Genomic DNA, 27,261 nt, shown 5'->3' with positions numbered 1-27,261 from the left:
GATTACAATTACATGGGCAAGATAATGAGTACATTTCTTATCAAGCATTTTTGCCTTCTCCTTTGTTTTCCCTTCCCATCCCTTCCCATTACCGCCCCCCACTCGATCCTACCCCCCAACCCCCACCAAAGTTGTAAAGTTCGTTTTTCGACATAACGACTTGTACATCTCATTGTTGCAATGGGTCCACTTGTATCCCTATTTAAACGATTTGTTTTTTCCCTTCTCCTCCACAAATTATACCAACATCAAATACAGTGAAAGGAGGGGTTATACCATGGGGGAGGGACATACAAAGCAACAAAGAAATAATCTTATAAATATGTTGGAAACAATTGCATGAAAGAAAACATTTGAATACTTATCTTGGGGTTCAGTTCCCTAAAAGCAACTTATCTGACCTTTTGTGCTTGTCTCAACATACACTAGTTATTGCAAATAAGGGAAACCATGACCTATGTTTCTTTGGGCCTGGCTTACTTCACTTAATATAATTTTTTCCAAGTCTTTCCATTTCCTAACAAATGGGGCGATGCCATTCTTTCTGATGGAGGCATAGAATTCCATTATGTATATATATCCATTCATCTACTGAGGGGCATCTGGGTTGATTCCATATCTTATGATTGCTCTTTTTTTTAATGTGTGGGACAAACCCTAAGAATGATATTACTTACATAAAGCATGAGGGATTAGTTGGCAATGAAAACTTTTTTTTTGCAATGAAAACTTTTAAGAGTCTTATTGGTCATTTCAACTTTTATCACTTTCTTTGAATTGTCAACATGGAAAAATTAAGTTTTGATTTATTCCTAGTATAAATGGTTGGCAAGCTCTTACTATGAATGAAGAAATGTAGTTTTCAACAGTCCACAGGTAGTCCATACCTGTGTTGTGCTGGAAAAGCTTACAAAGGGTTTGATAGGGAATAGACTCTTCTAGTGAAGAAATTTCTGAAATTTCAGAAATCAGTGACTTATGGGATACTTCTCTCTTCTCTCCAAGGGAAGACTTGCCATTACAAAGATATTCTGCCTTATCTGGCTCAATAAAAGAAAAATAATTGATTATTTTCCAATCTTGATTGGTCATTTGGCTGTATGTTATTCTACATTTGAAAACAACACATTTGGCTTGTTAAATTATTTTAAAGAATGGAATCATGGTTAAAACAAAACAAATTAAGCTATTCTTTAGGGAATGTATTTTTCTTAAGTGAAAAACAATATTGTTGTGGGTGGGGGAGGATGGGAAGGGATGGGAAGGGGAAACAAAGGAGGAGGCTACAATGCTTGATAAGAAATGCACTCATTATCTTGCCCATGTAATTCTAACCCCTCTGTACAGTATTTTCACAATAAAAAAATAAAATAAAATAAAAAAAGAAAAACAATATTGTTGTAGCTAGGGAAAAACATAAATCATCTGTCTGTCTGTCTGTCTGTCTGTCTGTCTGTCTATCCCTAATTCTTTCTCCAGAAAGATAGGAAAGTAGCCATTTTCAAATATGTTCAAGGCATTTGTTCAGTGTGTGGTGAATGCTGTGGCTTAAACTCTCCCTTGTCTTTCTTGTTCATACGTGGCACTCTACTTCTTGACTCATGCCTCTAGTATGGTATTTTGCTTGTTAATTGGAGGAGTCTCACAGACTTTCCAGCATTGTTTATTTTTCAATTTTTTTATTGGTAAGTTTTTTATTGTGAAAATACTGTACAGAGGGATTATAATTACATGAGCAAGGTAGTGAGTACATTTCTTATCAAGCATTGTTGCCTCCCCCTTTGTTTTCCCTCACCATCCCTGCCCTCCCATCTCTTCCCCCCACCAAAGTTGTAATGTTCATTTTTCAACATAACATCTTGTACATCTCATTGTTGCAATGGGTCCACCTATATCCCTAATTATTTTTATTAGCATAAATTAATTGTACAAAGTGGCTTCATTGTGACATTTATAACATGTATACAATATACTTTGAACAAGTGCATCCCGTTTATGTTACTTCCCCATCCTTTCAAACAAGTTTTGGTGGGTTTCATTATGTTATTTTCATACATGTATTTAATATATATTCATAACATTCACTCCCATTACCTTCTTTCTCATTCACTGCTTGCCCCCATCTAAAGACTCCCTTTTGCAATCATGCATATTATTATTATTATTATTATTGGTATTGTTATTAACATAACAAAATCTTTCTTTAAAGCAACCAAAACTTAATTACACTAGAGTCTAAATGACTGAGGTCTCATCAGACCTAATCAACATAGGTGAAGGAAAATAGAGCAACTCTAACTTTTTAATTAGACTAAAGAGAATACTCAATTCCAAACTTCTATTAGTTTTCTAGGGCTGCCACAATAAGATTCTACAGACTGAGTGGCTTAAACAATAGGAGTTTATTGTGTCATAATTCTAGAGACTGGATGTTCAAACTAAGATGTCAGAAGTGGTATTACTTTCTGAGCACTGTGGGGGAATGATCAGTTCCAGCTCTTACTGCTTGGCTTATAGACAGTCATCTTCTTCCCATATCTTGTTACTGCATCTCCCTCAATGTACATGTTTTGGTGTGAAATATTCCTTTTAATAAGGAAATATTTGCATCAGGATTCATCTCAATAATCTGCTGTAACTTGATTACCTTTGTAAAGATTCTTTGTCTAAATAGTGTCATATTAGGAGTTAAGATTTTAACATATGTATTTGTGAAGTATATAATTAATTCCTAACAAAACCTTTCTATTCTTCCACACATGGGCAGGAAAGGGAAATTGGTAGCCCTTTCTTTACTTCTTCCTCACCTGAGGAGGACATTGAGAAGCATTTATGAAGGTCATTGCCTTGGGGCACTGACAAAATATAAACATAATTGTAGCACTGGAGAATGCTCCCTCCACATCCAAGTATCACTATCGTATCAGTGTGACTCATATTAACAGGAGAATATATCAGGTAAAACTTCATATTTCAGACCTTATTTAAGGAGGAACCTGAAGATAACAGAGGATACAAAAACTAGCATACTAGAGAAAATGTTAGCCTTTTGAACTTATTGCCACAATAAGCAGCGTCACAGTAAGCAGCAACAGTAACATTACTTTTAGCCAGACAAACATCACTCATAATACAGACCTAAAAATTTCTTTTAGCCAGTACAATATGTCTGCTTTTCAATGAAATATTTCAAGGCCTTCCAAAAAATATAATTTGAAGAGACAGAGTATCAGAACTAGACTGAAAGGTGGCAGTGGTTTGAGAGTTATCAGATCAAGAGTTTGAAAGTCACAATTAATATGCTAAGGGCTCTAATGGAAAAGTTGGAAATCAATGACAGATCAGATGCAGAGAGATGAAAGAGCCAAGAATGAGTCAACAGGGAATGTGAGAAATGAAAAAAAATAGTATGATAAAAATGAGGAACATCTTTGACAGGCTCATCAATAGACTGGACAGGGGTGAACAACCTGTGAACTTGACCATACCAATAGCAACTTCTGAAACTCAAGTGCAAACAGAAAAAAAAAAAAGAATTAATTGTCTGATATTCAAGAATGTGGGGGAAATTGCAGATAAGACAAGGTGGAAATGAAAGCATACTTTGGAGATATTGCAAGTTCTCATCTAGATTCAGGGAGTCACATGAAATGTTTGTTTTCTCAGTATATGTAAGTACATTATGCTGATAAAATATTCACCTCCATTGTTAATTAATTACTGATTTAGCTTGTCTTTTTACTGGAGGAGGTACTTAGCTGAGGGTTGATGGTATGATAAGGGGGTTGCTGGAAGCTAGGGTGACTATGGCAATTTCTTGAACTAAGGCAACAATAAGGTTTTCCATATCTATCTACTTTTCCTTTCAGGAGAGATTTCTCTGTAGAATGAAAACTAGTTTGATGCAGCATTAATTTCAAGGAGTTTCATTAATTTCAAGGCGTTTCAATGTTCAAAGGAGTTTTAATTCAACACAATCGTTTATGAGTACAATGTGTCTTGATCAATGTCACCCATTTCTGATACAGTATATTCACAGCTAACATCTACAATGAGTCGACCCATTCAGATTCTGCTGTTGCTTCCACAACTAAGTTTATATAATACTATAAATCTTTTGTGCTCATTTCCATAATGTTCATAGCATCTTTACCAGGAGTAAATTCCATCCCTAGAAACCACTTTCTTTGCTCATCCGTAAAAAGCAGATCTTCATCATGATCATGGGATTGTAGGAGTTAAGTTCACTTGACTTTAGTCTTCACTTCTAATTTGAGGACTCTGGCTAATTCGATCCTCTCTGAAGGCTTCAAAGTCATTTGTGAAGGCTAGAAACCATCACTTCTAAACTCCTGGTATTATTTGATATTTTGATCTCTTTTCATGAATGTTCTCTTTCCATTAATGTTCTTTTTTTATTCTGTTTTGTTTTGATTAGCTTTGTTTTGAATCTAGGTACTAATATTTGCTACACTCACTCTACCAATGGAGCCACTTGCCAATCCCTTTGCATTGGTTTTTTTCAAGATAGAAGCTTTCATTATGCCAGTACTTTCCTGGACTCTGTTCCTCTTGCATTTCTCGATGTCACTTGAATAACAGATGTACACAACTGTGCCCAGCCATTGGTTGAGATGGAGTCTTACAAACTTTTATTTGCACAGGGTCAGCCTTGAACTAAGACATTTACCTTTAAAATAGATAGGATTACAGGCTCGAGCCGGTGCACTTGGCTTGAATATTCTTAATGGTATCTATAACATTTCCCAGATCCATTAGCAGAATCATTACTTCTGGCAGCTATAGTCTTAGAAAATATATTTCATAACTAATACAATTTAGAAGTTACAATTACTCCTTGAACCATGGGATGAAGATTAAGTGTTATGTTAGAGGCATAAAAACAACATTAATCTTATTGTATACCCCTCTATTTCTTGGATTACAAAAAGCATTGTCTATGGCTGTAAGATTTTGAAAGATCTTTTTTTTTTTCATGGGCAGCAGGTCTTATGAATGAGCTTAAAATATCAAATATGCACATGTACTATCACATGTTTGATGTTCCATTTATAGAGCAAAGGAAGGTAGATTTAGAATTATTCTTAAGGCTCTAGGAGTTGTGGAATGTTAAGTAAACTTTGGCTTCAACTTTAAAGTCACCAGCTGTATCTGTCCCTAACAAGAATCAGCTTGCACTTGTAAGCTCTGAATGCAGACATTGACTTCTCTGTGATTATAAATTCTATGTGGCATTTTCATCAAAACTGTTTCATCTGCATTGAAAAGCCATCATTGTTCAGTGGGCCACCTTCATCAATTGTCTTATCCAGCTCTTCTGGGTAACTTGCTGTGGTTCTACCTCAGGATGCACTTCAGCTTGTACTTCTGAGTGGTGAAGATGACTTGTTGCCTTCAGTTTCATGAACTGACCTCTACTGGCCTCCAACTTTTCTCCTGGAGCTTCCTCTCCTCTCTCAGCCTTCATAAAATTGAACAAAATTAGCAGACTTTGGCTTAATGGAATGTTGTGGTTCGTTCAATGTATTCACATCACTAAAACATTTTATACCCCAACGATAAGGTATTTTTGCTTTCTTGTTATTCACATATTCTGGAGTAGTACTTCATTAAAGAACTTTTTATGACAACTTGGAGCTTTAGTAAAAGGGTACAAATTTTTAGCTTGCCACAGCTCCAGTCATTCCTTTGTCTAGTTAAATTATTTGTAATTGTTTTGTTTAAAGTGGGAGAGATCGACTCTTTCATTTGCACGCTTAAAAGTCACTGTAGGATTCTTTCTTAGCTTAATTTCAGTATTTTTGGTTCTTAAGTAACTGGGAGGCTAAGGAGTAAGATAGGAAGATGAGTGGTCAGAATATAAACATTTTCTCATTAAGTTTATTACCTCATATGGGTGCGCAGTGGTGCTGCAAAACAGTTGCCATTGTGAGATCAAAGATTATTGAACACAGATTACTAGAACGGGTTGCACAATAATGGGAAAAGTTGAAATATTATGAGAATTTCCAAAATGTGATGGAGAGACATGAGGGGTGCATGTATTGGTAGAAAAATGATGCTAAAAGGCCCATCCACTTGATTCAGGGTTGCCCTGAATGCATAGCTAAGAAGTTCAGCAGAACATATTTCAGGAAAATGAGATTTGCCTGCCCCAGAAAAAGAAAGAACTAGAAGAAATATTTGAAGAAATAAAGACTGAAATTAATGATAGACATGTAACCATAGATCCAAGAAGTTTATTGAAGAGAAAATAGAACACAGAAAATCTATTCTGAGACATATAAAATTTGAACGACCAAAGACTCAATGAGAAAAAAAAATCTTGAAAGAAGTCAATGGGTTAAATTTTTTTAGAGAATTTAATGAAAATGATGGTTCATGATTATAATTCCAATTACTCAGGAAGGGTAATTGGGAATACTGTGATTTGAGGTGAGACTGGGCCAATAAAAAGCTGACCAATAAAAAAGGCAGCTCACACCTTCAATCTGATAGCTATGTGAGTGGCTGAAATCAGGAAGATCATATTGGATGTCAGCCTGGACATATACATGGGATCACTTTTCACATAATAGCTGGGCCTGATGGTGTGTGCCTCTCACTCTACCTATGAGGAACACTGAGATTGGGAGGACTGTAGTCCCAGGCCAGTCTGAGCAGAAAAGTCTGTAAGACTCTATCTTAAAGGAAGAATCTAGACACAGTGTAGGCATGGTGATGTGCTCCTGTCATCCTAGCTATGGTAGGATGTCTAGTCAGAAAGTGAGACCTGTGTCTAAAACAGCAAGGTAGGCGCTGGTTGCTCACACCTGTAATCCTAGCTGCTCAGGAGGCTGAGAGGATCAGGAGGCTAAGGATCACAGTTCAAAGCTAGCCTGAGCAAGGAAGTCCATGAGACAATTATCTCCAATAAACCACTCAGAAAAAGCCAGAAGTGGCTCTGTGGCTCAAGTGGTTGGGTGCTAGCCTTGGGCCAAAGAAGCTCAAGGACAGTGCCCAGGTCCCAAGTTCAAGCCCCTGGACTAGCATGAAGGGAAAAAAAATGGTCTATTTTATTTCATTTTCATAATATGAAGAAATTCATACTCAGAAATAAACTTATATGTGGAGAAGCTTGGTTACAAAACCTGATCTTCAACATCCCATATAATCATCAGCATGATTAGGAGCTAATATGATTTGTATGTTCATGAATGTATTTGTAGTAGACGTATTTTTCCAAAATAAGAATAATTCTTATCATAATTTTCTGTGAACATAAAAATTGCTTTTATATGTGATTAATGCTTCTTTCATTAAAATGAACACTTTAAAAAAACTCAAAATAGGAGTCAAGAGTAAGGCTAGATATATTTACTTGACCTTTATACATCATTTTCTATGTAGAACTCCAGCTGAAGTAAAATTACAAAGCAATTGAAATAAATCTCTGGCTTTCCTCGGTAAATCTAGTCACCAAGATGTCATGATGCTAAGCACAAGAAATGCATAACTGGGAAAGAGATAGGGAGGTTAGATTAGAGAAGGGGGCTGTGCACTTACTCACAGACAAACATCTTGAAGGCTAATAAAGGAGGAAGATATTATAGGCAGTATTTATGTGCTCCTTGTCAGGAGTAAATGAATCTAAGTGACTTTGTACTGTGAAGTTGTCTTGTACACGTTTCTGGAAAGAATTATATTAAGGATCTTACTTTTTATTTTGTCAACAACCTTTGGTTTAAATTTCAAAAATCATGTCTGATTTGAAGGAAAATCATGTTTATGCGTTATTTTATTCATCGTCAATTTACTATGTTATTTGCAGCAGAATCTCTAAAAGAAAGTACTTTAAGAAAAAATGAACTTTTTTTTTTTGTCAATTGTGGGGCTGGCTTGAATTCAGGGCCTGGGTGTTGTCCCTGAGTTTTTGTATTCAAGGTTAGCATTCTATCATTTTGAGCCACGGTGTATTTCCAGTGCTTTGGTACATCATTGGAGATAAAAGTCTCATGGACTTTGCTGCGAAGGTTGGCTTTAAACTGCTATTCTTAGATTACAGTCTTCTGAGTAGCTAGGATTACAGGTGTAAGCCACAAGCACCTGGCTAAGAATTTAATTTTATTTTGTAAGAGGTAACAACACGTTATTTATTTATTTATTTATTTTGGCCAGTCCTAGGGCTTGAACTCAGGGCCTGGGCACTGTCCCTAAGCTTTTTGGCTCAAGGCTACCACTCTACCTTGAGCCACAGTCCCATTTTCGGCTTTTTCTGTGTATGTAGTACTGAGGAATCGAACCCAAGGAGGGCTTCATGCATGCTAGGCAAGCATTCTACTCTTAAGCCACCTTCCCAGCCAGATTTATTGAGTACAAATAAGGAGTGGGGCTTTTGAGAATAGCAAAATTTTATCAGTCACATTCTCAAGCCTCAAAAGGTATTGAGGTCCATTGGACAGGTCAGAGAGTAGAGACAGAAAAATTTAAAAGGTATTTTGTTCTGGCTTTGAGACTTACAGCATGCTTGGGGGTTTTATCGGTGGAGAGAAATCAGTCAATGATGAGGGCCTCATGAAGTGTGTAGTGTGTGTGTGTGTATGTATGTATGTATATATGTGTGTGTGTGTGTGTGTGTGTGTCCTAGGTTAGGCCTAAGAGATTATTAAAATTTATATATGTATAAAAAGACAATCAGAGTTGTGGGGAGGAGAAGCAAGAGCAGGTAGCATTTCACTGAGAGATACAACAGTGTCATGATGTAGGCCCCTAATAAATATTTAGGCAGATGTTTATGTAAAAGATAGGTTTGTAAAACCAATTGGTTGGTGTTCAGGCAACATCATTTTACTCTTCCTTTAGTCTCCTATGTGTAATCTTCGCTTATAATTGGTGACTAATTTATGTCAAGTGCCCTTTTAAAACTGAATAACTTGGGGTTGGAAAGGTGGCTCAGTGGTAGAGTGCTTGCCTTGCATGCCTGAGGCCCTGGGTTCGATTCCTCAGCACCACATAAGCAAAAAGAAAAAAGCCAGAAGTGGTGCTGTGGCTCAAGTGGCAGAGTGCTAGCCTTGAGCTGAAGAGCTGAGGGACAGCGCCCAGGCCCAGAGTTCAGTCCCCACGATCGGACCCCCCCCCCCCCAAAAAAAAAACAGCAACTGAATAACTTCTATTGCCCTGGTCACCTTTAGTTACAGCTAAATAAGCAACCTCTTAAGCAACCTCTTTAAGCAACCTCTTGGCTCAGCCAAATCTATTTAAAAAAAATCCAACCATTGGAATTGCTGCTCAATTATGACAAGAACTGATTAAATTTTTCCAGACGGAAAAAAAAAAAACTGTACATGACATTGAAAATTTATCTGTTTTTCCAATTTCTTTCTTTCTTTTTTTTTTTTTTGGGTCCAGTTGTGGGGCCTGAACTCTGGGCCTGGGCTCTGTCCTTCAGCTCTTCAGCTCAAGGCGAGTGCTCTACCACTTGAGCTACAGCGCCACTTCCTACAAAACTCTTATATTCAATTTAGTACCAAAAAAGTCAGAAATGGAGTTATGGCTCAAATGGGAGAGCACCAGTCTTAAGCAAAAAAAACGTTTAGAGACATCATCCAAGCCCTGAGTTCAAGCTCCAGAAGATAAAACAGAATCCCTATCCAAACTATCCTAGTACCCTTAGGCTTGCAATGGGACCTTTTCTAAAAGAGAATCCAGAATTAATAGAAAATGGAAACATGAGCAAGACAAAAACAAATCAAATCGTATTAAGTACAGGAAGACTAAATGGGGAGGAAATCTGGAAGAAGTCATCCAGTCAGTATCAGTGTGTCCCCTCCTTGTGGAAGGAGGAAGTGGGGTTATAACTTTCAGTGGTGAAATTGGAACACAAAGATGGCAAACACTTAACAGATATAAATATGCTTGGAGAAAAATGCACATACCAGATTGCAGTGACTCCAAGGGAGTTAAAGGTCAATTGAATGAATTTACTTCTTGGGATTATGTGACTTGTTCTGATAGCATTATTCTAGAGTTTGAGGGAAGAATGTGGATCTCATTTTAAGCTTACAAAGGCATGATGGAACTCACAAAAGTGCAGTACAACTGGCAGCACATAATAGAAAACCACAGGTACATAGAAGAAAAACAACAACAACAAGAACAAAGTTTCAATTTTCTGTTCAAAGAGTTGAATAAATGGGCAGCAGTTTATATCAAACAACTTTTTTTGTAGTAAGAAAAGAATACTCACTAAAATTTGTATAATGGACATTAAAGGAAAAGTGGGATGAGGAAAGCCAGAGAGCAGATAAAGATACACACTCAGACTTATGCATATGAAATTGACTTACCCTGGGTCAAAAATATTAAAAAAATGGCTTCACATGTGCAAAGAAAAATTTGTGGAATTATTTATTCCCTAAATATTTCAGTATAACAACTATGTGCATAGTATTTACTCTGTATCTGGTATTGTCAATACTTTAGACACAATTTAAAGTACACAGGAGGATATGTAGGTTATATGTAGATATGACAACATTTTTATATAAGAGACTTGAGCACCTGGGGCTTTTGGTACACAAGGGACTGAATTCTGTACAGATGCTGAGGGTGACTATGCCTTATAAAACCATTAGGAGGGGGCGGGGAAGATGGCTCAGTGGTAGAGCACTTGCCTTGCATGCATGAGGCCCTGGGTTCCATTCCTTAGCACCACATAAACAAAAAGAAAAAAGCCAGAAGTGGCGCTGTGGCTCAAGTGGTAGAGTGCTAGCCTTGAGCTGAAGAGCTGAGGGACAGCGCCCAGGCCCAGAGTTCAGGCCCCTTGACCGGACCCCCCCAAAAACAAACAAACAAACAAACAAAAATCAATCAGGAGCTGAGCACTGGTGGCTCACGCCTATAATCCTAGCTACTCAGGAGGCTGGGATCTGAGGATCACAGTTTGAAACCAGCCTGGGCAGGAAAGTCTGTGAGAATCTTATCTCCAATAAACTACTCAGAAAAAGCTGGAAGTGGCTCTGTGGCTCAAGTGATAGAGTGCTAGCTTTGAACACAGAGAGGCTCGTGGACAGAGCCAGGCCCTGAGTTCAATCCTCAGGACAGGCAAAAAACCAAGCACAAAAACTCATTAGGGAGCATTATTATTAATATGCATTGAAACAGTGGCCCTTTTTCTAAAACCTCATTTCAAAAACATTAGTAAATGTTACACAAAATAACCCTTTAATGCATATATGTCCCTCAGAATGAAGACTGCAGAATGATCTTTTGCATATGGTAGCTTTACTGTTAATCTCTAGGCATATTATAAAATAATATACACTTGGAAACTTGGTCCTAATTAATTAGCTTACTCTTACTAACATGAATTTTAGCTTATAGTACTCTTGGAATTTACAAACCATCTTCTAAATATTAACTACAATATATTTACATGAATAAAATTTTATTAACTATTCACAATGGATTCTTCAGAATAAACACTTGATGCTTATATTTGTTTAAGTGTTATGGAGAATTTACTATGTGCCAGGCATACTTTAGGTACTGAAATTCAGCAGGGAATAAAATATTGTTTAGCTATTACATGCTTCATAAATTGTTGCATATGTATAATGTTCTACAGTTGCAAGAGGATGTAGAAGATACATAACAAATCTCACTAATCTTGAAACCAAGTAAACTAGAGCAATGACTAGAACACTGAGCTCAGAACACGAGCTAGAAATTATTTGATGATTCCTGCAACAGTTACTATTTCTTCCTCTAGAAATTAGAGAATACTAATGAAGTACATGCATCTTGGGGTCTTTTGCCTTCTTAGGGCATAACAAAAGACTAATTTTCAGATATTTTTGCTTATTTTTCTTAGGGCTTAACAAAGGGATAACTTTCAGAGGTTTTTGCTTCACATAGCTTTTAACAACTTGATATTAATTTTGTAATGTGTTTTTGTCCATCTCTTCTTAAATGCATTCACTAAGCTCATGCTCAGTATTATGATAAAAATACTTCATTGATGTTGTGTGTGGTGCAGAGAGTGAATACTGAGTCACTGGTCTGCTCTTATATACCTCACCTAACTTATCCCTTGAATAGTTGGCCATTTGTTATTCACAGCACTATTTAAACTCTGAGCTTGTGTGATAGGCCTTCAGCTTTCAGAATGAGGCCATTCAAGGGTGACTAGGAGGCAGCTAATAACTCAGGTACCCTGGGCCATCTTCCCGGAAAAGGAATGAAAGGACATTTTGAGGGATTTAATTCTTGATACTCTAGTACATTATTGCACCTCTCCTGTCCTGCTAGAAACTGAGAAGTAGATTTAGCAGAAGGAGCAAACTCAATGATAGCACGGCACTGTAGGAAACAAGGGAAAGCCAGGGAAGTGAATGCTTCAACTATTTGTAAAACTTCATAAAGATAACAAATGTCAAATTGATGTGAATGTTCCTGAAGGGAGTAGATGGTTTAACTTTACAGTCTATACACCTTCACTTTTAGGTATATATTTTTCACCATGAAAAACTTGAGACATGCATTGACATTTATTAATATGCAATGGAACCAGTAGCACTTTTTCTAAAACCCCATTTCAGGATCATTAGTAAATGTTACACTAAATTAACCTTTTTATGTGAATATATGTCACTCAGAATGAAGACTTCAGAATGATCTTTTGCTAAATATTAGTTGGTGTTATGAACTAAATTAAATGAGAAATAGTTTTTTTTGTCAGACATTGAACCCCAAATTCTCATTTTTCTTGTTGCCCTTTGTTATTAAAGATCACATGCCAACGAAATGTCAGCATGGTACGGGCAACAGATCTAATCACTGGAAATAATTTCTCAGTACATTCTTAGAGCATAGATCATCTTTTTTTTTTTTTTTTTGGTCGGTTATGGGGCTTGAACTCTGAGCCTGAACACTGTTCTTCAGCTCTTCAGCTCAAGGCTAGCACTCTACCACTTGAACCACTGTGCCACTTCCGGTTTTCTGAGTGGTTTATTGGAGATAAGTCTCACAGACTTTCCTGCCCAGGCTGGCTTTGAACCATGATCCTCAGATCTCAGCCTCCTGAGTAGCTAGGATTACAAGCATGAGCCACCCGTGCCTGGCAATTCCTCTTTTTTGACCATCCAGGACCTCTTCTTAAATTTTGTTATCTTTTTTCCTGAGAATAGACACAGACATCTTTCTGTGGCTTTCTGGTTCAAAGCAGCTAAAAGGGTTTATAAGCCATAAGGTAACTCGTTAGCCCTTAACTTTTAATAATTCATAAACCATATTGGAGTTCTCTAAGAGTAATTTAGAAAATATATTCTCATTTTCCTCACATAACCTAGTTTAGGAAAATAATACCAATCATAAAATTAGGACGACTAGGGTATAACCATTTAGAAGATAATCTACCCTTAACTGGCCCCTCACTGTGGCTAAATTTCAGAGAATGACATCCCTGCTAGTGCTCAAGAGAGCAGTTCATTTCCTTGTTGCAGAGATTAAGGAACAAAAAGCAAATCACTAATGGGATGATACCAGAGAAGGCCAAGCCATTTCAGAAGGAGTCAGCATTTCTAAATGGTGTAATGTATATTCATGAGGCTTCTTTTATATGTATTTATCTAGTAGTTTTTGTTTGTAATCTTGCCACTTCTCCTAACTGTAAATATTTGGAATGGAAAGGCTGGCTTTGGGATAATAGATTATTCTATACAAACCCAAGGGGAGAAGCATTTTTTAGTAGTGTGGGAAGGAGTTTACATTTTGTCTGATTCATTGTGTGTACTTTGGCAAATGAATTAACCTTTCTAAGCCCAGATACTTTTCAGTTGTCTGTGAGAAATGACAGGAAGGAGTTTTCAGGGTTTCTCTGAGAATGTGTGATAGTACACATAAAGTGCTCAGCGTACTTCCTGGGTAATCACACATTTTACCTTGTCTTTAAGGAAAGTTTTTGTTATCATCATCCAATTAGTTTCTATGAACCAATACTAGGTTTTTCTATTGGCCATTCCTACACACCGTGTTTAGGATACAATATTGAACAAAAGGGAAACAAAAGATTTCTTGGTCAAGGTGGCAGCAGTGGTGAATACTAAAGGAAGGAGCTATGAGAGGTGCTCTATGAATGTCTCGTTTTTCATGGTGAAATATATATATATGTATATACACACACATATATATTTCTATTAAATACCTATTTAACTGGGATTCTTGAGGGTCAGTATTTGATTTATTAAATTTTAGTTGATTTTCTCATCTTCTAGGAAAATGAGAGATCTATTCCTCCTTCTCTGAAGTGCCTCCCCATGTATCCCAAGACTTCTTTTACCTAAAAGTTTTCGCAGCCCTATGGATATGCCATAGACATATTAGGAACTATAATAATGAGGATACATCTGTACTATAGTTACCTGCAGGTTGTATGAGGGAATTATTTTATCACGTGCCATTAATATCACTGAGAACCAAGACTTTATTTTAATTATCTGTCAACTGTAATGCCAGCCTAGTTCCTGACTAATTGATGAAACTTTAAAAATGTATCTATTTAATTGCCAAATTACTGATGGGAGACTTGAAGCACAAAAGGAACTGACATTTCATTATTATTTAAAGCAAAGCTAGACTAGTAATTAAGATACACATGGATGTAATTTGTCTTCTTGTTGTGTTTTCGAAGTAACAGTTCTCAAATGTACAAATTATTCAACAGTAACCTAGAGTCTCCTAAATTTGTCAAAATATTGGATTGAGTTTCTTACAAAACTCAAGCTTAGTGTAATTTAAAGGATGACAAGACCAGATCTGCTTAATGTGCTGCTGGTCTGGGGCCGTCTGAGAAAGATTAAAACCCAGGACTTGGAAAAAATTATATTAAGTAAACTAAGCCAGATCCAAAGAAACATAGGTCCCATGGTTTCCCTTATTTGTAATAACTAGTATAAGTTTAGGACAAGCAAAAAAGGTCAAAAGCTATGTACATATGACCATATAAGATGACGTTAAACAAAATGAATCCCAAGATAGGGACACAAATGTTTTTTTCTTTCTTGCTATTGTTTTTAACATAATTATAATGTATTATGTGATTTTTTTTGTCTCTTTGGTGTGCTCCTCCCCCACAGGATCATCCCTGTTTTCACTGTATTTGATTCTAATGCCCTACGTTTTGTATATACATTTTTCTAATTTGGGGAGGGGAGGGGAAAAAACAAAATGTTTAAATAGGGATACAGTTTGACCCATTGTAACAGTGAAATGTACAAGACACTATGTTGAAAACGAACTTTACAACTTTGGCGATGGCGGGGGGTAATTGGGGAGGTGGGAAGGGAAGGGATCGTAGGGGAAAAACACAGGAGGAGTCAACAATGCTTTATAAAAACTTTACTCATTACCTTACACATGTAAGTGTAACCCCTCTGTACAGTATTTTTATAATAAAAATCTATTAAAAACAAAAAAAACCCCCACAGGACTGTACACTGTCACATGTAAGGGCCAAATACTAAAGTGAGCTAGGGACTTATGATAGTGTCATCATGTATTTGAAAAACATCAAGTAAAAATGTTTTCCATTTTAATAATCAACAAATAGAACTTCTAATTATTATGAAGTACTTTTTTTTTTTTTGGTCGGTCATGGGGCCTGAACTCTGGGCCTGGGAGCTGTTCCAGTGTTCTACCACTTGAGCCTCAGCCCTACTTCCAGCATTTTCTGCTTATGTGGTGCTGCGGAATCAAACCCAGGGCCTCCTGCACGCAAGGCAAGCACTCTTTCACTGAGCCACCTTCCCAGTCCCACGAAGTACTTTTTAGCCATACCTCTACCCCACAATTCAGGCTCAGCATGAACTTGAAGTTACAAAAACATCATAAATAAACAGTAAGCCTTTTTTTTTTTTCTTGCCAGTCGTGGGGTTTGATCTCAGGGCCTGAGTGTTCAGTTTGAGCCTCTTTGCACAAGGCTAGTAACACTCTACCACTTGAACTACAGCTCTGCTTCCTAGTCAATTGGAGATAAAAGTCATAATTATAAACATATTACATATACACAACATACATATGTATATATATGATTTTGTATGTGTATGTGTATATGTTTGAAAAAGCCACATTGAACCTTAAAGTTACTTATGTAAGAGCTATAATAGTTCCTGATACCAAAACAAAGAGGCATTTAGGGTCCCCAAATAATTTCTTTGATGACTACCAGAAGCACACCAATCTGCTATGTGTCAGTGGACACTCATCTAACTTTAGACTTCCATAAATATGCAAGTTATGTTCTTCCAAAGAAATGTTTTAATTAAGATATTATAATGAAACAACATAAGTCAGAACAAGAACAGAGAGTTATAAAGCTCTATGCATCATATTGTGTTAATTGTAACCCAATAAATTCTTTTCTAAAGTAAATTTAGAATGGACTGAAGGAAAACATTGATCATTGGGCTTAACCATGTAATTTTGTTTACAAAGAAATCTGAAGCTAGGAAGAGTACAGGATTTACTCAGCGTCATTCACATGAGAGGCCCAGGCCAGAAATGCAGAAAATCCTCACAAAAACCTAGTCTTATATCTTTTTCTTGCTCCTTCTTCCTCTCATTTTTCCTTTCTTCTTCTTTTTTTTTTTTTTGTTTTTTGTTGTTGTTTTTTTTTAATTTATTTTTTGGGTCCGGTCGTGGGGGCTGAACTCTGGGCCTGGGCACTGTCCCTCAGCTCTTCAGCTCAAGGCTAGCGCTCTTCCACTTGAGCCACAGCACCACTTCCGGCTTTTCTCTTTTTGCTTATGTGGTGCTGAGGAATCGAACCCAGGGCCTCAGGCAGGCAAGGCAAGCGTTCTACCACTGAGCCACCTTCCCAGCCCCTCCTTTCTTCTTTTTATGCTACTCATCTGCCAAAGGTGTGTGTGTGTGTGTGTGTGTGTTTTAAAGCACAATCATATATTCACAGGTCTTTTTATTTTTAAGTGTTACATACAAAATTCAAGTACAGAGAATTTTACGAGATCAGCTCATAGAGCAAATTTTATACACAGTTAAGTAAAGCCTTAGAGAAGAATTTAGCAGTAATACATGATCAATCATATTATTTAATCTCTGATTCTGGAAACATCACCATAAATGAGTGCTCTACTGTTCCAACCTTAGAAGGTAATGAGATGAGGTCATAGGACAGTAGGGTTGTAGCATGATAGTCTGTGAACAGGATTGTTCTGTTCTATCAGAGGTTTCCCTTCATATTAAACCAGCTTCCTATTTTAAATTCTGAATACTTTGTGTATTATAACTCCTTACAGAGTTTTGTAATTGAGATACTAAGTGCAACATTTCAATGTTGAAGAACTAAGAATTTTAGGGTTTGAGAGTGCAAATGATCTGAATAATAATATTAAAACAAGGAATTTAAAGACACTGCCTGCCAAATCAATTGTATGGTGGCTCAATTGCTCTTTGAATTTAGTTTTTTTTGCATTATGCTTATAATTGATATTACTACAGGCATTTGAAAGTATGTTTTATACATGTTCTAAACATCATTTGTAAAGGAGGAGAAGTTTAAAAGATCTACATTTTGAAGACACCCTTCTTAATGAAAGGAAGGTCCCCCATTCTACAGTGCCCAAATCCTTCTCTCCTCCTACTGTCTGTAACTTCCCTGGCCCTTAGAAGTCTCAGCAGTGGCTGTCAGTATATGAAAACCTCATCACAGATTAAACTACAGGATCCCATTCATGAGGCTCAAGAGCTCTTCAAGTTCTGGTTCTTATTAGGCCTGATGGTAACAGGCAATTCACAGGCAGCCAATTTCTGATCCTGGCAGTGAATACTGCCACTTCTCAAAGGATGTGGGAGAGAAAATGGACACAGAAAGTCAGCAAACATACAGCCTAACCACCAGATCTTTCTGTAGTTACTAGCTTCCAAAACAATAAACTTGATTTGTTCTGCAATACTGATCCTTTTGAAATGAATGAACCCACTAATTAGTGCATCTAAAAGATATTATTTTGCCTATGTGCTATGAGATATGCTACTACTCAGCTTGGCAGGAGAAGAATCAAAGCAAAATCCAAAGTCAATTTTAAGGATATGAAAGAGGACAGATAATCACTACCTTAATAACAGGATCTAGTTAATTCAGCATAAATTATAGCATCTTTGCAATGTGTTAGACACTGTTCTAGATTTTGGGAAATATATTTGTGAGAAAGATAAAATTCCCATTGGCAAGAGTATCACATCTAGAGATGATATAGGCACATGAACAATCATGAAATGGATTTATAAATGGTTTGAAATGGAAAAGTAAAGGGGTCTGAAAGGCACACAGAAACAACACTGTACTAGTTTTTTTTGTGTGTGCACATGCATGCATCTGTGTACATGTATCTATAACTGAAGGTTTCTTGGAGCAAGAAATGCAAGGTAAAATTTTTTTTATTGTAAAAATGTTGTACAGAGGGGTTACAGTTACATGAGTAGGGTAATGAGTACATTTCATAGCGAACATTGTTACCTCCTCTGCAAGGTAAATGTTTTACAGGTGAGTCCACTTGACTTAAAAGGCAGACGGGCCTACCATCAATTTAAATTTGAACAGAAAATATGTAGGAAATATTTATTTTCCAGTTTGAAGTGACTCTAACTACTGAAATAATTTGCTAACTACCTCTTAAGAAATACATAATGGTAGGTTTTATTCTATATTTCATCACTTTCAGATTATCAGAAAATTATCTAAAATGTGAAATGATTTATAATCTTGAATGTATTTAGATAATATTCATTATAATGAGTAATGGAAACAGTACGCGTTTAGCTGCTAAGAGCACATTAATTTAATTTCATATTTTTACCCTGGTAGTAGAAATGATGGCTATGGAAACTTCATGAAGAACAGTTTTTCTGCATATACCAGAAGTAGAGTGCGAGGAGATGACACAAAGGTGGAAAAGTAAAGTCAAGAAGGTCTAGAAAAGTCATTTAAGTCATAACCCAGCAAAGATGTCTCTGAACACTGAAGCTTTCTGCCCACCATAAAAAGTATATTATATAAATTATTTTTAGAAATGGCAATCTTATGAAAATATAATACTATATGATTCCAATACATCAAAATAATTTACAAGCAACATTTTTATATGTTCTTTATTTTAAAAATATTGTACAAAGAGTTACAGTTACATAAGCAAGGTAATGAGTACATTTCCTATCAAGCATTGTTGCCTCCTCCTTTGTTTTCCCCCTACCATCCCTTCCCTCCAACCTCCACAACTATACTCCCTCCTACCCTCCTGCCTAAATTGTAAAGTTCGTTTTTCAACATAGTGTCTTGTGCATCTCATTGTTACAATGGGTCAACTTGTATTCCTATGACCAGATAAGATGATGTTAAGCAAAATGAACCCCAAGATAGGGACACAAATCGTTTTTTAATTTCTTGCTATTGTTTCTAATGTGTTTACAATGTACCATGTTTTTGTTTCTTTGTATGTTCCTCCCCCATGGTATAATCCTGTTTTCACTGTATTTGATGTTGGTGCCCTGCATCTTGTATGTACAATTTTCTAATTTGGGGAGGGGAAGGGAAAAAATGAGCAACATTTCATTGATAATAATTTGACAGATTTTTTTTTTATTTTGGGGGGGGAGGGAAGGTGAAGTACTGGAGGACCCATGTGTTTTCTCTTAGCATTTGAAACATACCTCCACTTCTTGCTTCTTGCTGGGAAATTGGAGATAAAAGTCTCATAGACTTTCTGGCCTAGGCTGGCTTTGAACCACGATCCTGGATTTCAGCCTCTTGAATAGTTAAGATTATCGGCATGACCTACTAGTGCCGGCTAGATTCAATTTCTTTTTTTTAAATATTTTTTTATTGTAAAAATACTGTACAGAGAGGTTACAGTTACATGAGTAAGGTAATGAGTACATTTCCTATTGAGCATTGTTACCTCCTCCTTTGTTTTTCCCCTACCATCCCTTCCCTCCCCACCTCCTTAACTCCCTCTCTCCCCCCTACCAAGTTGTAAAGTTCGTTTTCCACAGTGTCTTGTACATCTCATTGTTACAATGGGTCAACCTGTATCCCCATTCAGCATTTTATTATTTCCCTTCCCCTCCCCAGATTAGAAAAATGTTTATATAAGATGCAAGACACCGGAATCAGATACAGTGAAAACAGTGGTTATACCATGGGGGAAGAACATACAAGAGAAACAAACAAACAAAAAAACACATAGTACATTATAAATACGTTAAAAACAATAGCAAGAAAGAAGAAACTACTTGGATCCCTATCTTGGGTTCATTTCACCTAACATCAACTTATATGGTCATATATACATAGCTTTTGACCTTTTCTGCTTGTCCTAGATTTATATTAGTTATTGCAAATAAGGGAAACCATGGGACCTATGTTTCTTTGGGCCTGGCTTACTTCATTTAATATAATTTTTTCCAAGCCTTTCCATTTCCTAACAAATGGGGGGCAATGTCGTTCTTTCTGATGGCGGCATAAAATTCCATTGTATAAATATACATTTTCTTGATCCATTCTACTGAGGGGCATCTGGGTCGGTTCTATATCTTAGCTATGGTAAATAATGCTGCAATAAACATAGTTGTGCTGGTAGCTTTAGTGTGGTCTTGTTTGTGAACATTTGGGTAAATGCCCAAAAGTAGGATTGCTGGGTAATAGGGGAGCTCTATGTGGAGTCTTTTGAGGAACCTCCATACTGCTTTCCAAAGTGGTTGGACAAGTTTACATTCCCACCAACAATGCAGTAGGGTTCCCTTTTGGCCACATCCCCTCCAGCATCTGTTGTTACTAGATTTCTTGATTATAGCCATTCTAATTGGAATTTCAATGTTGTTTTGATTTGCATTTGTTTTGTGGCTAGAGACATTGAGCATGTATATCTTCATGTGTCTATTGGCCATTCTTGTTTATTCTTCAGAGAAGTTTCTCTAAGTCTTTAGCCCACGTAATTATCAGGCAGTTGTTTCTGTGAGGATTTGTTGTTGGAGGATTTAGTTTTTTTCAGTTCTAAGTATATTTTAGATATGAGACCCTTGTCCATTGTATGGCTAGTGAAGATCTTCTCCCAATCCGTGGGCTTTCTATTGACCTTGCTAGCTATGTCCTTTGCCATGCAGAAACTCTGCAGTTTCATGCAATGTCATTTGTCCAACCTTTCTTTGATCTGTTGTGTTTCTGGGTCTTTATTAAGAAAATTTCGGACTGTGCCAATGAGCCCTAGCGTCTCTCCTATTCCATCCTGTAATGTTTTCAGAGTGTCTACTTTGACTTTTAGGTCTTTGATCCATTTGGAGTTGATTCTGGTGCAGGGTGATATATAAGGATCTAGCTTTAGTTTTCTACAAGTAGTTAACCAATTTTGCAGCACCATTTACTGAAGCGGCTGTCTTTCTTCCATTCTATTTTTTTTAACTCCCTTATCGAAGATTAGGTGGCTTTTCTAGCACTTAAAACAGATAAGTTCAAGCCACGCACCAATGTCCTCACCTGTAATCTCAGCTTTCAGGAGGCTGTGATCTGAGGATTATGGTTTGAAGGCAGCTTGAACAGGAAAGTCCATGAGACTCTTATCTCTAATTGACTACCAAAAAGTTGGAAGTGGAAGTTCAAGTGATAGAGCACTAGTCTTGAGCAAAAAAGTTTAGGGACAGGGCTCAGGCTGGAATTCAAACCCCAGTACTGGCATGATTGACAGAGGAAGGAAGTCCAAGGGGGTGGGAGAGGGAAGGAGAGAGCGGAGAGGTAGCATAAGGGAGAGAGGAACACACACACACACACACACACACACTCACATGAGGGAGAAAGAGTGAACAATGTAGCAGTTGTGATGAATCCAATATCCAAGCTTGGTTTCATGCATGGAAATTATCACCTACTGTTTGAGTGTGGATTATGAAAGAACTCTTGATTCATCCCAATGACTAATCATGACATTCTTGTAGAGCTTTATAGGTGCAATCACATGAAATTTATGTAACGGTAATTATGAAGACTCACAAATGAAACATTTAAAAGAAGGTCAGTGGCCCATAAAGTTGGGAGGAGAATGCTTATTCTGTCTCACTACTAAAGGAGCCGAGGTAGGTGAGCAGTACTTGTTAAAGTGTATTCACTAGTATTTTTGAAGTCAGGTACAGAATAATTTGAACTAAGAATTTAAACATATGCATATGATGGGAAACAGGGTGAACTAACTCAGCAGTGATACTAGATACTATGTTGGAAATGAACTACACAACTTGTGGGGAGAAGGGAGATGGGAGGAATAAAACTGGGAGAAAATGAGGGAAAGGGGTGACATTGTTCAAAAGAAATGTATGCAATAACTGACTTATGTAACTATAACTCCGCTGTACATCATCTTTACAAAACAGTGTGCACATATTGCTTATTTAGACATCAAATGAAGCATTTATATAGTCTGCAAAACAAAAATAGATGCAGAACTTGATTTGAACTTGCATTTTCCATAGCTATGTAGCATGTATTTTGCTTTGCCAGGAAATGATATTTATTATTTTAAAAAAGATGTAGCTACATGATTCTGGATTGTGTAATGTTTGGTGAAAGTTTAAAAGAAAGGCATTCTTCTCAACAATTATAGTTCTATTGACCATTATGCTTGCTTCCTGGATTCCTGTTCACAATACATACAATAAATACCAAATGAAGCATCAAAAGATACAGGATTGGGGACGGGGAAAAATGAGCTTTAGCAATTAGGGCACGTACGTGCCAAATTACTTGATGGTTTAGAGTTGGGCTAAAAGGTAGAAGAAAGAACTGGGAAAATTACCTTAGACTGAGGATGGTGCATGAAAAGAAGGAATGGTCTCACAGGGTGGAGCAATGGCATGGGAGTTACCCTCCCATAATAAACTATCACAAAACTAGATAGAATATATATATACATACATATATATATACATTCATATCTATCTATCTATCTATCTATCTATCTATCTATCTATCTATCTATCTATCTATCTATCTATCTATAATTGTTTTCAGGACTTGAGCTACCTATGTGGCAAGATAGCCACCTTCGACAGAAAAGGGGATTCAGGTATTCTGTAACTACTTTTCAAATCTTAGTACAAAGAAATGGAGCCTACAGTAATTTTGCTGAGCAGAGTAATGAGAGTTCAGTTTGGAAGTGCATCATGATGTGGCTAGAACTTGTGGAGGAGGGTCCCAGACAAGAGTCCTCCCTGCATGTACTAAAATATCACTACCATGCAAAGCAGAAACATGTGACAGGCAATAAAAAATAGTCAATGAAAAGCAGATAACAATGATAATATAGACAGAATTAATAGATTAAGAATTTAGAAACTGTGGGGCTGGGAAGGTGGCTCAGTGGTAGAGCGCTTGCCTTGCATGCATGAGGCCCTGGGTTCGATTCCTCAGCACCACATAAGCAAAAAGAAAAAAGCCAGAAGTGGTGCTGTGGCTCAAGTGGTAGAGCACTAGCCTTGAGCTGAAGAGCTGAGGGACAGCGCCCAGGCCCTGAGTTCAGGCCCCACAACTGGACCCCCTCCCCCCCCAAAAAGAATTTAGAAACTGTATATGTATATACATAGATGTCTCTATAAAATCACACATATATGTAGTTCTTTTACAGCTCCTTGTGTGTGTGTGTGTGTGTGTTTTATTGTGAAAATACCTTACAGATGGGTTACAATTACATGAGCAAGGTAATGAGTACATTTCTTATCAAGCATTATTGCCTCCTTCTTTGTTTTCCCTTCCCATCCCTTCCCATCTCCACCCCCTCTGCCCCCGCCCCCGGTGTGTTTTGACCATCAGGCCTTCACCAGATGCATCTTCTGCAAATATTTTCTTCTGCTCTCTGGCTAATCTTTCAAGTTTTTGATATTATCTTATCTCATCACTTCTCTTGTGCCTTCTCCATGTATTATGTTTTTGGACTAAAAATTCATTGTCTGACTCAAGTCATCTATGTTTTCTCTTTATCTTCCGTAAATGTTATACTTTTACTTTTTTCAGTTATGGGGATCAAATCCAGGGCCTCATTTATGCTAAGTAATCTTCCAGTGGCTTTATATTTAGGTTTATAACTCTTTTTGTGTCAGTTCTTAGGAAGGGTATAAGGTTTGTGACTTAATTCATGTTCTCTTTGCATGTAGTTGTTCTAGTATCTTTCATTGAAAACAGTGCTTTTGCACCATTGTACTTACTGCCATTTTCTTTCGGTGAAGATTGGTTGGTTACATCATGAGTTTATTTCTTGTCTCTCTATTCTATTCTGTAGATTGTTTATTCTTTTGTATACTTGTATACTTTGTATACTTGTCTTTTTAAAATTGATGCTTAATAATTTCTTTTATTTAAAGTCATTTACTGAGTAATAATTCAGTTGTCTTAATTGCTACACGTTTACAGTAAATCTTTAAGTTGGGTAATGTCACTCCAATTCTTTTTCTTTAGTATTTAGTAGGTTATTTTAGATCTTGTGCCTTTTCAGATAACCTTCAGAATAATGTTTTTGATATTCAAAAGGATAGAGAGCTTTTATTGAATTTGTGAATTATGAAGTACCACTAAAATGAGTGGAAGATGTGAAATGTGTATAGGAGAGCAAATACTGAACTAGAAGTGAATATCAGAATGGTTGCATGGTGTGCCTTTTACCATTATAAAATTCAAAATTATAATTCATCATAAATTTAAGATCACATGTATGTGCATATGTATTTTAAATATAATTTATTTAAATCACGTGAATGTGCACACTTTTTTTTAAAAGGAATTTTGTTTATTTTTTAAAAGTTTTTTTATTGTGAAAATAGCATACAGAGGGGTTACAATTATATGAGCAAGGTAATGAGTACATTTCTTATTAAGCATTGTTGCAATTTAATGTAATTCAGGCTATAATTCAGAATCACACAATATACTATTTAAAGTAAACATGCAACTAAATAATCAAGTCTTTCTATATAGATTTAATTTTAATATTTACTTCCTTTGTATATAGTTTAGTCATACTCTTACTCTCATTTTTATTGTATATATATTTTCATTTGATATAAAAATATCCTCTTATGTTCTGATTTCCTATGATAGTCTTATAGACTGGTTTCAAAACCAGTTAACTAAAACCAGTCCATTACAATGAAGCCCATTCCCATTTTGTTCCTGTCTTGCTAGACCTACCTGAAAGTTATTGATCCTGAATCTAGTTTTCCCCTGCTTTCCCTCTTCTTAGTCAATGTTAAGGCTTGGTTAAGTTATGCTGTCTTGCAGCAGGAAGTCTAATAAATTTAGCTGTGCTTGATCTATGTGTATTTCTGGTAAACTCTCAGGAAGTTGACAGTTGACAATTTATATTCACTTTTTACATTTTCAGCTGAAGTATCATTTCCTTGGTAAGTCTGAAATGCCTCTAAAATGCCCAAATAGAGTCAAAGCTCCTCTCCTAGGCCTCATATCTCCCTCTCCATACTTCCTATACTCTCTTAGAGTACGATCCTGCCATTTTAACATTGTCTTCCTTCTTAAACTGGAAGTCTGTAAGAACAGAGTCTATAACCTCCACTATTATATGTATTTCTTAGCATTGCCTTGAGTGTAAAGTAGGTGACAGATTGATGTTCAGTTGTTGACTGCAATACTCTGTGACTGCATATGTGATTCAGCTAGATTCAGGTATGAGACTATACAATAGAGTGAATACAAAATGACTGTCATAGTTTATTAATAAGGTATTGAGGGCTGGAGGATGGAAATGAGTGGCCTCTTCCAAAGGGAATCAAAGCAATAAGATCCAAGTGCCTCTGGGAATTTTTTTTAATTTAAGGAGTTTTACTTATGCTTTCACTTAAAAATTTTATTGTAAAGGTGATGCACAGAGCAGTTTCATTTAGTACATTTCCTTTTTTGTTTTACCAGTCATGATGCCTGAACTCTGGGCTTGGGCACTGTCCCTCAGCTCTTCAGCTCAAGGCTAGCGCTCTACCACTTCAGCCACAGCACCACTTCCAGCTTTTTCTGCTTATGTGGTGCTGAAGAATCGAACCCAGGGCCTCATGCATGCAAGGCAAGTGCTCTACCACTGAGCCACCTTCCCAACCCCCAGTACATTTCCTTTTGAACAGTGTCACTCCCTCTTTCATTTTCTCCCAGCTTTTCCCTCTCGATCTCCCTACCCCAAAAGTTATGAAATGAAAGGTACAAATTACGTCTATACTCTAAGTAGTGGCTTTCCTTCCTGGTTGCCACTGATAGAAGGGATGGTGTTAAAAAAGCTCCAGTGTGCTGAATAGGGCTAGGGCCTTGACAGAAGGGCTAGAGCTCACTCCCACTTTCAGCCACGTGAGCTCGTCACGTGGGGCTTGCAGGTGGCCTTCCAGAAGCTAGTTCTCGATCAAATCTGACCACATTGGCCACTGACATCACACTTCTGGTTTCCAGTGTGCTGTACTCTGTTTCAGCAGCGAGGATGGGCTAAGATAGGGAGTATATGCCCATCTATTTCTGCTTCATCACCTGTGCCAGCCCTGCCCCACAGCCCTGTGTGTGTGTGTGTGTGTGTGTGTGTGAGCGCACGTGTGTGACACAATAAAAAAAAGATCTGGCGCTTCTTTCTTGGACACCATTCTCTCAACCACAATTTTTTTTTATTATTGTTGGTACTATTTTTAATTGACATATTATAATTGTATGCATTTTACTCCGCAATGATTTAATTTGATCTGCCATGTATCAGGGAATTTAAGATGTGCTTATGTTATCTCTGTGGAGTGGTCAAGGTGGAAAATCATTGGCTTAAATGTTCCATGCTGCAATTTTTCTTTTCCGTGGTGATTCTCTAACATCACCTAAAGAATTTCCACAAGAAGTCCTGCTAGCAATAGGACATAAGAGATCCTCCTTACAAGAAAATGGTAGTAGAATTTCACAGAACAGGTATGGGGTGATGATGCGTCAGGTAGTTTAAAAGGTATCTTAGTGATGTGTATGTATTTTTCAGCAGAAGAGTTTTGAACTCAGCGGGCCTCAGAATTGCTGGGCAGCCACTCTACCATGACACCTCAGCATTTCTTTACTTTAGATAGTTCTGGGGATAGAGTCTTGTGTTTTTGACTAAGTGGGCCTGGACCACAGTCATTCTGTTTCCTTTTTCCTGCTGGCTGGAGGACACAGGTATGCTTCCTCATCCAGTTATTGGTTGAGATGGG

The sequence above is a fragment of the Dipodomys spectabilis genome, unplaced genomic scaffold (assembly GCF_019054845.1).
Source record: "Dipodomys spectabilis isolate Male_0828 unplaced genomic scaffold, ASM1905484v1 ptg000002l, whole genome shotgun sequence".
NCBI classification, from domain to species: Eukaryota; Metazoa; Chordata; class Mammalia; order Rodentia; family Heteromyidae; genus Dipodomys; species Dipodomys spectabilis.
This window is presented reverse-complemented; position numbering follows the sequence as displayed.